Below are 11,881 nucleotides of genomic sequence, written 5' to 3' on the forward strand. Positions count from 1 at the left end.
TACGGCACTACGCTGCACATAAGTCGGAACTACCTACAGTAGTCTGTACGACTAAGATGGTGAAATAATACGCTCTAGTGCTCCTCTCATCAATGATCTGTGCATATAATTGAAAGTCACCTACTAGTCGGAACCACCTCTAGTGGTCTGTACGACTAGCATGTCGGAACCCTCACATGGTCTGTACGACATGCACCTACTTGGATCCAAGGTAAGCATGCGGTGTGATGAATAATATGAGCATTAACATCAAGGGTGCAGATTATGAGTTCTCAACACAATTCACATTATCGATAATTCACACGATTACCATAACACTCACCTGTGCGTCCACAGCACCAATTCACACATAAATATGCATTAACATCAATTCATAACATTCATAATATGCATGCATGGCAATTGAATCATACTTTCATATAAATTAAATTTCTGGGAGAATTAATAGTATATAGGTAATACGAAAAACAAAACTGCCCACTCACTGGTAAGTCGATGGGTCGTAACCCCGGTGACGTCCCTGGATGCGCTCGTCCTCAGGATAGGTGTCACCTAAATGCGAAACAACTATAAAAATGTTAATTAATGCACATAACCGACAATTCGAAATAACTTCTCATACGGTGCTCAATTTGGGTATATGAATATACCACATCGACCTACTCGACGTCACGAACGTCGAGGAATTTTTAAAATAATTTTTTGACGTGGCATGCGCCCCCACGCGCCAGGGCAGGCACGGGGACACGCGCCCCCCACGCGCGTCTTCTTCCCTGGGTTCGTCGGACTATATTTTCCGGTGGCCGGAAAACTGGGGATTTTTCAATCCCCTTGTTCTCACTCATTTCTCAACCGTTTTCTTCGAATTTTATATCAATTTGAAGCCCTCAACATGTAGAATCACTATATACTAGTTTCAAGGTCTAAAATCCACTAGATTTTACCTGAGGAAGTTCGATAATCCGGCCAAATTTGAAAGGCTCCGTTCTCCGTCCTCCGACGTCCAAATTCTACCAACGAAGTACCCCGAAGCTCGTGAAGGTCTCCTTAAGCTCACTGTGAGCTTGAAATTCCCTGAAATGCAAGATTTTACGTGTGCATGAACAGTGCACATTTTCGGGGTTAGGGTTTCACGACGATTTTGAGGGTTTCACAACTTAAAACCATTACTAAACGATTCAGGGGGTCGAAAGGGTGAAGAATCTCACCTTATTTACTTCGATCCGTGAAGATTCGAGGGCGTTGGCCCTTGTCCGTACACTTCGAGAGGGAGAGAGATAGAAAGCCGTAAGGGAGGAGAGAGAGACACGGGGAAGGGAGAGAGAGAAGGAAGTGTGTGTGTATGTGTTTCATCACAAATCCTCACCATCCATTTCTTTTCCTAATTCCTTAACCACAAAATTATACCCCACATAAGATTTTTCCAAAGTTTATGAAATTTGAGTCTAAATAATGTCACACGCACACATACCTTAATGCCCGTCAAGGGTAATTTCGTCATTTCACGTCCCCGATATAAAAAAAAATCCCGGGACGGGCTGTGACATTACAAACTTATATTTATATTATTGTAATTTATACAACAACAAAAAATTTGTGTGGACTCGTATGTTAATTTTTTTAAGTAATTAATACTTGCATGTTAATTTTTGTAAGTAATTAAGTAATGTTAACAATTACATGTTAATATACTTAAGTAATTAAGTAATGTTGTATAATTATTCCCTAGGATAATTTTAATATGTTTAATGTTATTTATTATTAATATTAGGTTTTATTATCAAATTGGATTATTATTCATTAATATTAGGTTTTTTTTATTATCAAATTGGATTATTATTCATTAAATTGGATTATTATCAAATTGGATTATTATTCATTAAATTGGATTATTATTGACACACCCCGTCCCGAAGGAGGGCATGCTGGCCGTCACGTGAGAGTGACGTAACCATTTGCACAGTACGGAAGCTTTAATTATACAATTTATAAGTTGATATACCCGAAGGTGAGTCCTAATTTTGTCCAATCTGTCAGAACACCGTCGAATTCCTCGTAGTCACCACACCTTTGTGATTCCTGAACCTGGAGGGGCGCAAAACCAAAATTGAGTGGGTCAGTAAAACAATTCTTTTCCAAATCCAAACATTTCTCAAAACGTTGTAACCCCTCTCCGTAAAACCTGTATACTTTCCCAGAAATGTAAAATATAAATATACATATATATTCTCAAAACTTCATTTTTACTATCTCAACATTATCTCTTTATCAATCATGCCATGCCATGTCATCTCAACATTTCCTCATATTAATTATGCCATGCCACATCATCTCAACAGTAATAAGGTATGAATGCATCAACATAATCATATCAGGTGCAAGAAAGTAATCAACCGTAGGCCCTCTAATAGCCCTATACGGTTGAACCTAGAGCTCAAAATCTATCATTATCACTCTACCGGAGTCACCTCTGTGACCCGTCCGGCCTTCTGCACACAAGTTACGCTCTAGTGCTTCTCATAAATCATCTGTGCACATAATCTAAGGTCACCCACCAGTCGGAATCTCACTAACACTCTCGCGACTGGTCTGTCGTACCCACTCCGCGTGGACTGTACGACTAGCATCTACTTGGATCCAAGGCGAGCGTGCGATGCGGTGAATACTATAAGCACTAAACCATGGTGCAGGATTTGAGCTCAATATATATCATCATCATCATAACAGTAATTAAATACTCATCTGTGCGTCCACCGCACCATTTCATACATATGCATCATAAATCAATTCTTACCTGTGCGTCCACCGCACCAATTCATACATATGCATCATAAATCAATTCTTACCTGTGCGTCCACCGCACCAATTCATACATGGCATTTCAACTCACATTTCTATATACTTTTCATATCAATTCTATGCATGGTATTTCACTTCCCGTTTTTCCACATAACTCATATGCATTTCATTTTAAACATAATTTCATGCATTTTCAATTTCTGGGAAAACGTTAAGTATATATATATATACGGAAAACAAAACTGCCCACTCACCTGGAGTTCATCCAACAACTCCCTAGCACCACACATCAAGGCGTCATGACGATCGCCGCCTAGAATAGTAATCAAATCCAGGCTCAGAATTCATATCGATAGAATACATAACTTATATAAAATACGTCACTACGTAGTTCGATCCGGAAGATCTGCCACTCAGATTTTAAATCCATAACTTCCAGAGGTCCACAATATATCTCTAGGATAACATCCTAAAATTTCATTACCATCCAACGGTTGGATTTCCGTCAATTTCCAAAACTAAGTGACGGTTAACATTTTATATTATGGACTTACAATTCCAATTCCGGAAGATCCGTAACTCGGATTCCCAATCCGTAAGTTCCAATAATCCTCAAATATTACGTATTATAACGTATCAAAGTTTGGTGATGATCCAACGGTCGGATCATCAATTCACATTTTCACCTAAATGTGAAAACTATAAAACGTTATTTGAACACCTAACCAACAATCTTCAATAACTTTCTCATACGATGTTCAATTTAGGTATATGAATATACCACAGTGATCTACTCGACGTCACGGACGTCGACATATTTTTAAAATAATTTTATTTTTATTTTTTATTTTTACTGTAGCACCTTCTTCTTCCTTGGGTCGCCGGACTGGTTTTTCCGGCGGCCGTTTTCTGAACAGTTTTTCAAATTGCCATAACTTTGTCATTTCTCAACGAAATTAAGTGATTCAAAAACGAAAGTTGTAACCCTTGAAGAGACAAAGATAATGGTACCTTGCACAACACCTAGTTCGCCGTGGTTTGGCCGGAAACTGCCTCGAAAGCCTCGGAGGTCGCCGGAAACTGGGTATTTTTCAAATGAGTATAACTTCTTCAATACTCAACGAAATTGAGTGAAACAAAAAGGAAAGTTGTAGTACTTGACGAGACGAAGAGATTGATACCTACCTCGACTCCTAACTCGCCGGGGATTCGCCGGAAAAAGCCTCGAAAGCTCCGGCCAAACTTTGAACTTGTCGATCTCCGTGTTCTTACGTCCAAAAACTTCCAACGAAGCACTCCGAGCTTCCTTGGGACCTCACTAAGCTCACTATGAGCTTGGATTGTCCTAAAAAGCAACCAATTCAAAGCTCATGAACAGTACACTTTCATGGGGAGTTTAGAATCTAGGTTTTCCGAAGTAAAACTTACCTGAAATGGATACCAACGTGATCGTGAAGTCCTCAGGATTCCAATGGTGGTCTCAAACTTGACGTTGGTATAGATTTAGGGTGGTTTTGGTGGTGGTCCGTGTGAGTTCGAAGGAGAGAGACAGAGAGAGTGAGAAATCGTGAAGGAGGAGAGAGAAAGACAGTGAACGGGAAATGAGGAGGGTTTTGAGGGATGTGGGGATCCCACGTGGTCCTTATTCCAATCTCCAAACACCAAACTTTAACATTTTAACCTAAAAATCTAAGTTCCATCCTTATTAAATTCCATTTTATTTTCAAACTTAGGAACCTAGATAATTAGCAACCTGAGCTTCACAAATTTAGTATTTCTTAAGGGCAATTTCGTTCATTCACAGCCACGAATATAATAATTTGGAACGGGCTGTGACAATCTTCCCTCCTTATAGAATTTCGTCCCCGAAATTCCAGCAACCAACCAATTCATCAACACTTATACCAACCTCGGTAAGTTTTTTTTTCATCCGATTCTTTTTCTCCCACGTAATTTTCTTCCACTGAATGATTCCTTCACAAAACTTTTACCATTTACTCTATCTTAACTCTCAGGACCTTCTTTTTCCAATCCAAATTCTACTTTTCTAAGGTGAACACTTCTAAAATATAAAACCATTTACCTTATATACTCGATTAGTGGCATATCCATCTGTTGATGTCTTTTGTCATTCCTGGTTACTTTTAGGTTAACTTAATCACCTGAATACTTTTAGGAGACTCATCCATAGTCTCAGGGTCTACTAAAACTCTTTCTCGATCGAATCTTTCTCTACCCAGAAATATTCCATTCACAAGTCAACAAAACACACACATGACACACTTCATGAACCTTATGGCTTCACTTTGGAAACTGCGCAACCAACATACTTAAGAAACTTAGCAGTTCCGTAATCCAATTCTCTTTCCATTTCCGTTTCGAAACAGAAAATAGCTGTCTCAATCCAAAGGTTTATTTCTTTCTGCCTCAATCCGCTGACCAATAAAAATGTCGAATGGTATGATAAACCTTATTACTTTCGGAATATTGCAGAAGTTGAACAGTGAACTTCGTCCAATATTTGCTTGCTTCAAATCCTCAGCATTAGGCACATACTTTTTGTTTTCTTGTATCCACATACCATTTGAGTCTCGAGTACGACCTTACCAAAAGGCCTAACTTGAAACTTAGCAAGTATAACTTCTTCTCGATATTTCATTCTTAACTTTACTTTAGTTGATTTCCAATCCACAAGAAGATAATCTTGGCAAGCGTACCAGATATTAATTCTTACTGCAGTCTTCTTATCAAGTGCTTCAGCTAGAACAAACTTTACGATCACCCTGATCGTACAATCATGTTCATTAAGCAATACAATTCACTTTCGCTACCTCATATCAAAATCCTTCCAAGTAATGGATATTGAAGACTCTTTTGATTTGTAAAATCTTGCATTCTCACTAAAATATAATGTCTCCATAACTTCACAGCAAGGATGGTAATCGTGACTTCCAAATCACCAGTAGGGTAATTCATCTTATGAGATTCCATTTATCGTGAAACGTATGCAATCACCCTAACATTTGCATCAACATGCCTCCAATACCATTCAAGAAACATCACTAAAAATTTATGATTACCACTATTCTCTGGGAATACCAAAATACGTGCATGAGTGAGGAAATACTTCAGTTGTTGAATCCTTTGCTTACAATTCCTTCCCACTCATACATAACCTCTTTTCTCATCAGTCTCGTTAATGACAAAGCAATGACTAAAAATTCTTTCACAACCATCCAAAATAGCCTGGTAAGCTAAGAAATTCCAAATCTCAATTACGACTCGTGGTTGTTCCAAATTTTAATTTCTGTTACCTTTTAAGGATTCACTTGAATACCTTAAGAATATATAACATATCCCAGAAATGCTGCTTGATTCATCCAACATTCGCATTTGCTAAACTTAGCATACAATCGACATTCTTCCAATCTTTGTTCTACCGACTTAATACGTTTACATGCTCTGCTCTGGCTCAGAATATGCCAGAATATCTTCAATGAAAATGATATCAATTATCAAGGCATTATTGGAATACTTCATCCATCAACTCATAAAACAGCATGAGTATCCACATAGCATCACCAAACTTCATAAGGACCATAACAAGTCCAGAAACCATCTTATGATCAACGTCACTTATAATATTCAATTGATAGTAACCAGATCTCAATTCAATCTTTGAATCTTCGCAATTACTTCTGAGCTGGTTAAATAAACATCAGTACATCACCATGGATAACGGTTCTTAATCGTTACCCGACTTCATTGTCTATAATCAATGAACAATCTCTAAGTCCATTTTCTTTCTCACCAACAAACTGGTGCTCCTCAAAAGTGTTGTACTAGGTTGAATGAAACTTTTATCAACCAATTCTTTCAATTGAATTTCCAATTCCCTTAACTCATCATGAACCAATCTTTAACATAAATTTATACCTGGCAACAAATCAATAATGAACCTCATATCTCTGCCTGAAGACAATCCAGGTATACTTTCAGAGAAGACATCAAGAAAAGTCTAACTCTTTCGACATTATTCACACTACTCCAAACAACATCATTTAGCACCACATGAGCTAAGTATTTTTGACAGCCCTTCGAAAACAATCTCTTTGCTCTCACAGCATAAATAATGGCTGAACTCAATCCACTTTGCATACTTACAAAAGTAATCTCTGGTCATCCAGATCGATGGAAAGTACTGGTTTCCCTTAACATTCCGTCTTGTCACAATTATAACCAACCAATCTAATGGAAATAATTTAACCGACACAATACATACTCTATTACTACTAAGCATTCTGAATAAGTACAAAATAATCTACCGGTTTACTTACTTAACGAATCCACGAATGAGTTATTAATATTACGGTCTGCAGCCCGCAATACTGATAAATCATCGTTGTCTCGATAAGTAGGCAACCACTCACAAAGATATAACATTACTATTTTGTCACTCAATGCAAAATACATACACTCGTCTCAACTACATTTGTTTACTACTCTCTAGGTAATAACATACATAATAAGAAATATATCAGCCGAAGTCAACTAGAATGACCAATACGGTTGATTCAACTCTTATCTCAATAATACGTCGGCCGGATCCACTCCGCGTGGTCGGTACGGCCGAGCCTATAACTCACCAATTTCTCATGCGTCAGCCAGATCCACCTCTCATGGTCTGTACAGCTGAACATATAACTCATCAAATCTCTCTGTACCCACGGTCAATCCGACCAAACTACTAAGTTCATAAACTTGCTGAATCGACACTACGATGTCATAGAAAACTGTTGGGTACAACTGATTCTATGGACGATTCACAATTCTGTGTCCCCTCTGTTCACATAAACACATTCATTAATTTCACACTTCCCAAAGTGTTAATTTTTGTACCTGCAGCACAAAGTACATTTCCTTTACTCGAGACACCTTGTCTCAAATATCTGGGATTACCAGTATATCCATCACTTTTACTCTGACCAGCGACATTAAAACCTCAGCTGGAAGAATTAACTCTAGCTTCACTTCTTTCGAAGCTCTGAATCTTTCTATATCCTTGATAAGACGAATCATTAACTTTATCGTCTTCTTTTAATTCCCATTCATTTCTTATTCTTCTTTATTCTCGTTGATCATGTTCTCAGAGTCCTCAAGACTCAACAGCATCTCGTATATTCCTGGTAAGAAGTATAATGGATAGTGGTCACCCAAAATACCACTTCCCTTTTGTCACCCAGCTTAAAACAACATAACACCTCCACCAAATTAACAACAATATCTGGATGGAACGAGGCTAGTCTGAAAACTTTCTATAATATCCCTCGATCATCACCTTCCTTGTCTCATATTTGTAAATTCTTGTTTACTACCATCGATAAATGCCGGAGGGATAAACTTTTCCTTAAAAAATTTTAAATCGGCTGATTCCTCTGGTGACAACAATTAACATTCCTGTTTCCACCAGGATGCAAATTCATACCCAAAACCAGGTAGTCGTCTCGACCCCCTGTCAGAAGGAAATTTCCTTTGACTTGCATAATCTGAAACATCTTTTCCAAATGGTTAAACCGTTACTTCGTTCCCTCAGGTTCATCATTTCATAAGGTGATTCAAATTCAACTCATAACCCGTCTTAAAATGTCCCTTTTTATAATAGACTGAATCACCATAATAATAGTTTCCCCTAAACCGCTATATTAGGGAGACTAAATTCCTCTAACTAAGTGGCTTGCTACGAGGCGGTGTAGTTCTGACAGAATTCACTAGAAACTTCTCAAGATGTCCAAGATTGCAACCATGCTCTGATACCAACTGACACACCCCGTCCCGAAGGAGGGCATGCTGGCCGTCACGTGAGAGTGACGTAACCATTTGCACAGTACGGAAGCTTTAATTATACAATTTATAAGTTGATATACCCGAAGGTGAGTCCTAATTTTGTCCAATCTGTCAGAACACCGTCGAATTCCTCGTAGTCACCACACCTTTGTGATTCCTGAACCTGGAGGGGCGCAAAACCAAAATTGAGTGGGTCAGTAAAACAATTCTTTTCCAAATCCAAACATTTCTCAAAACGTTGTAACCCCTCTCCGTAAAACCTGTATACTTTCCCAGAAATGTAAAATATAAATATACATATATATTCTCAAAACTTCATTTTTACTATCTCAACATTATCTCTTTATCAATCATGCCATGCCATGTCATCTCAACATTTCCTCATATTAATTATGCCATGCCACATCATCTCAACAGTAATAAGGTATGAATGCATCAACATAATCATATCAGGTGCAAGAAAGTAATCAACCGTAGGCCCTCTAATAGCCCTATACGGTTGAACCTAGAGCTCAAAATCTATCATTATCACTCTACCGGAGTCACCTCTGTGACCCGTCCGGCCTTCTGCACACAAGTTACGCTCTAGTGCTTCTCATAAATCATCTGTGCACATAATCTAAGGTCACCCACCAGTCGGAATCTCACTAACACTCTCGCGACTGGTCTGTCGTACCCACTCCGCGTGGACTGTACGACTAGCATCTACTTGGATCCAAGGCGAGCGTGCGATGCGGTGAATACTATAAGCACTAAACCATGGTGCAGGATTTGAGCTCAATATATATCATCATCATCATAACAGTAATTAAATACTCATCTGTGCGTCCACCGCACCATTTCATACATATGCATCATAAATCAATTCTTACCTGTGCGTCCACCGCACCAATTCATACATATGCATCATAAATCAATTCTTACCTGTGCGTCCACCGCACCAATTCATACATGGCATTTCAACTCACATTTCTATATACTTTTCATATCAATTCTATGCATGGTATTTCACTTCCCGTTTTTCCACATAACTCATATGCATTTCATTTTAAACATAATTTCATGCATTTTCAATTTCTGGGAAAACGTTAAGTATATATATATATACGGAAAACAAAACTGCCCACTCACCTGGAGTTCATCCAACAACTCCCTAGCACCACACATCAAGGCGTCATGACGATCGCCGCCTAGAATAGTAATCAAATCCAGGCTCAGAATTCATATCGATAGAATACATAACTTATATAAAATACGTCACTACGTAGTTCGATCCGGAAGATCTGCCACTCAGATTTTAAATCCATAACTTCCAGAGGTCCACAATATATCTCTAGGATAACATCCTAAAATTTCATTACCATCCAACGGTTGGATTTCCGTCAATTTCCAAAACTAAGTGACGGTTAACATTTTATATTATGGACTTACAATTCCAATTCCGGAAGATCCGTAACTCGGATTCCCAATCCGTAAGTTCCAATAATCCTCAAATATTACGTATTATAACGTATCAAAGTTTGGTGATGATCCAACGGTCGGATCATCAATTCACATTTTCACCTAAATGTGAAAACTATAAAACGTTATTTGAACACCTAACCAACAATCTTCAATAACTTTCTCATACGATGTTCAATTTAGGTATATGAATATACCACAGTGATCTACTCGACGTCACGGACGTCGACATATTTTTAAAATAATTTTATTTTTATTTTTTATTTTTACTGTAGCACCTTCTTCTTCCTTGGGTCGCCGGACTGGTTTTTCCGGCGGCCGTTTTCTGAACAGTTTTTCAAATTGCCATAACTTTGTCATTTCTCAACGCAATTAAGTGATTCAAAAACGAAAGTTGTAGCCCTTGAAGAGACAAAGATAATGGTACCTTGCACAACACCTAGTTCGCCGTGGTTTGGCCGGAAACTGCCTCGAAAGCCTCGGAGGTCGCCGGAAACTGGGTATTTTTCAAATGAGTATAACTTCTTCAATACTCAACGAAATTGAGTGAAACAAAAAGGAAAGTTGTAGTACTTGACGAGACGAAGAGATTGATACCTACCTCGACTCCTAACTCGCCGGGGATTCGCCGGAAAAAGCCTCGAAAGCTCCGGCCAAACTTTGAACTTGTCGATCTCCGTGTTCTTACGTCCAAAAACTTCCAACGAAGCACTCCGAGCTTCCTTGGGACCTCACTAAGCTCACTATGAGCTTGGATTGTCCTAAAAAGCAACCAATTCAAAGCTCATGAACAGTACACTTTCATGGGGAGTTTAGAATCTAGGTTTTCCGAAGTAAAACTTACCTGAAATGGATACCAACGTGATCGTGAAGTCCTCAGGATTCCAATGGTGGTCTCAAACTTGACGTTGGTATAGATTTAGGGTGGTTTTGGTGGTGGTCCGTGTGAGTTCGAAGGAGAGAGACAGAGAGAGTGAGAAATCGTGAAGGAGGAGAGAGAAAGACAGTGAACGGGAAATGAGGAGGGTTTTGAGGGGATCCCACGTGGTCTTTATTCCAATCTCCAAACACCAAACTTTAACATTTTAACCTAAAAATCTAAGTTCCATCCTTATTAAATTCAATTTTATTTTCAAACTTAGGAACCTAGATAATTAGCAACCTGAGCTTCACAAATTTAGTATTTCTTAAGGGCAATTTCGTCCATTCACAGCCACGAATATAATAATTTGGAACGGGCTGTGACAATTATCAAATTGGATTATTATTCATTAAATTGGATTATTCATTAAATTGGATTATTATCAAATTGGATTATTATTCATTAATATTAGGTTTTTTTTTATCAAATTGGATTATTATTCATTAAATTGGATTATTATCAAATTGGATTATTCATTAAATTGGATTATTATCAAATTGGATTATTATTCATCACCATGTTTTATATTAGGATTATTAATTTATCAAATTGGATTATTATTCATTAATATTAGGTTTTATTATCAAATTGGATTATTATTCATTAATATTAGGTTTTTTTATTATCAAATTGGATTATTATTCATTAAATTGGATTATTATCAAATTGGATTATTCATTAAATTGGATTATTATCAAATTGGATTATTATTCATCACCATGTTTTATATTAGGATTATTTTTTTATCAAATTGGATTATTATTCATTAATATTAGGTTTTATTATTCCATATTATTTGTATAATTACTTAAATTTTTACAATCATTTTCTTTACTTCGTATTTAATTCTTCTAT

General features: G+C 37.6%; 1 long non-coding RNA gene across 1 annotated transcript; it reads right to left on the reverse strand.

Moving 5' to 3' along the window:
* Positions 1 to 1,895: 1,895 nt before the first annotated feature.
* Positions 1,896 to 11,138, reverse strand: LOC126605530 (uncharacterized). Its single transcript, XR_007616981.1, has 9 exons — positions 10,949 to 11,138; positions 10,706 to 10,865; positions 10,532 to 10,600; positions 9,775 to 9,833; positions 4,228 to 8,806; positions 3,985 to 4,144; positions 3,811 to 3,879; positions 3,054 to 3,112; positions 1,896 to 2,085 (listed from the first exon to the last, which is right to left on the reverse strand). It is a non-coding gene; the product is annotated as an uncharacterized LOC126605530 (long non-coding RNA).
* Between the last annotated feature and the right edge of the window lie 743 nt (positions 11,139 to 11,881).

The sequence above is a fragment of the Malus sylvestris genome, chromosome 15 (genome assembly GCF_916048215.2).
Source record: "Malus sylvestris chromosome 15, drMalSylv7.2, whole genome shotgun sequence".
NCBI classification, from domain to species: Eukaryota; Viridiplantae; Streptophyta; class Magnoliopsida; order Rosales; family Rosaceae; genus Malus; species Malus sylvestris.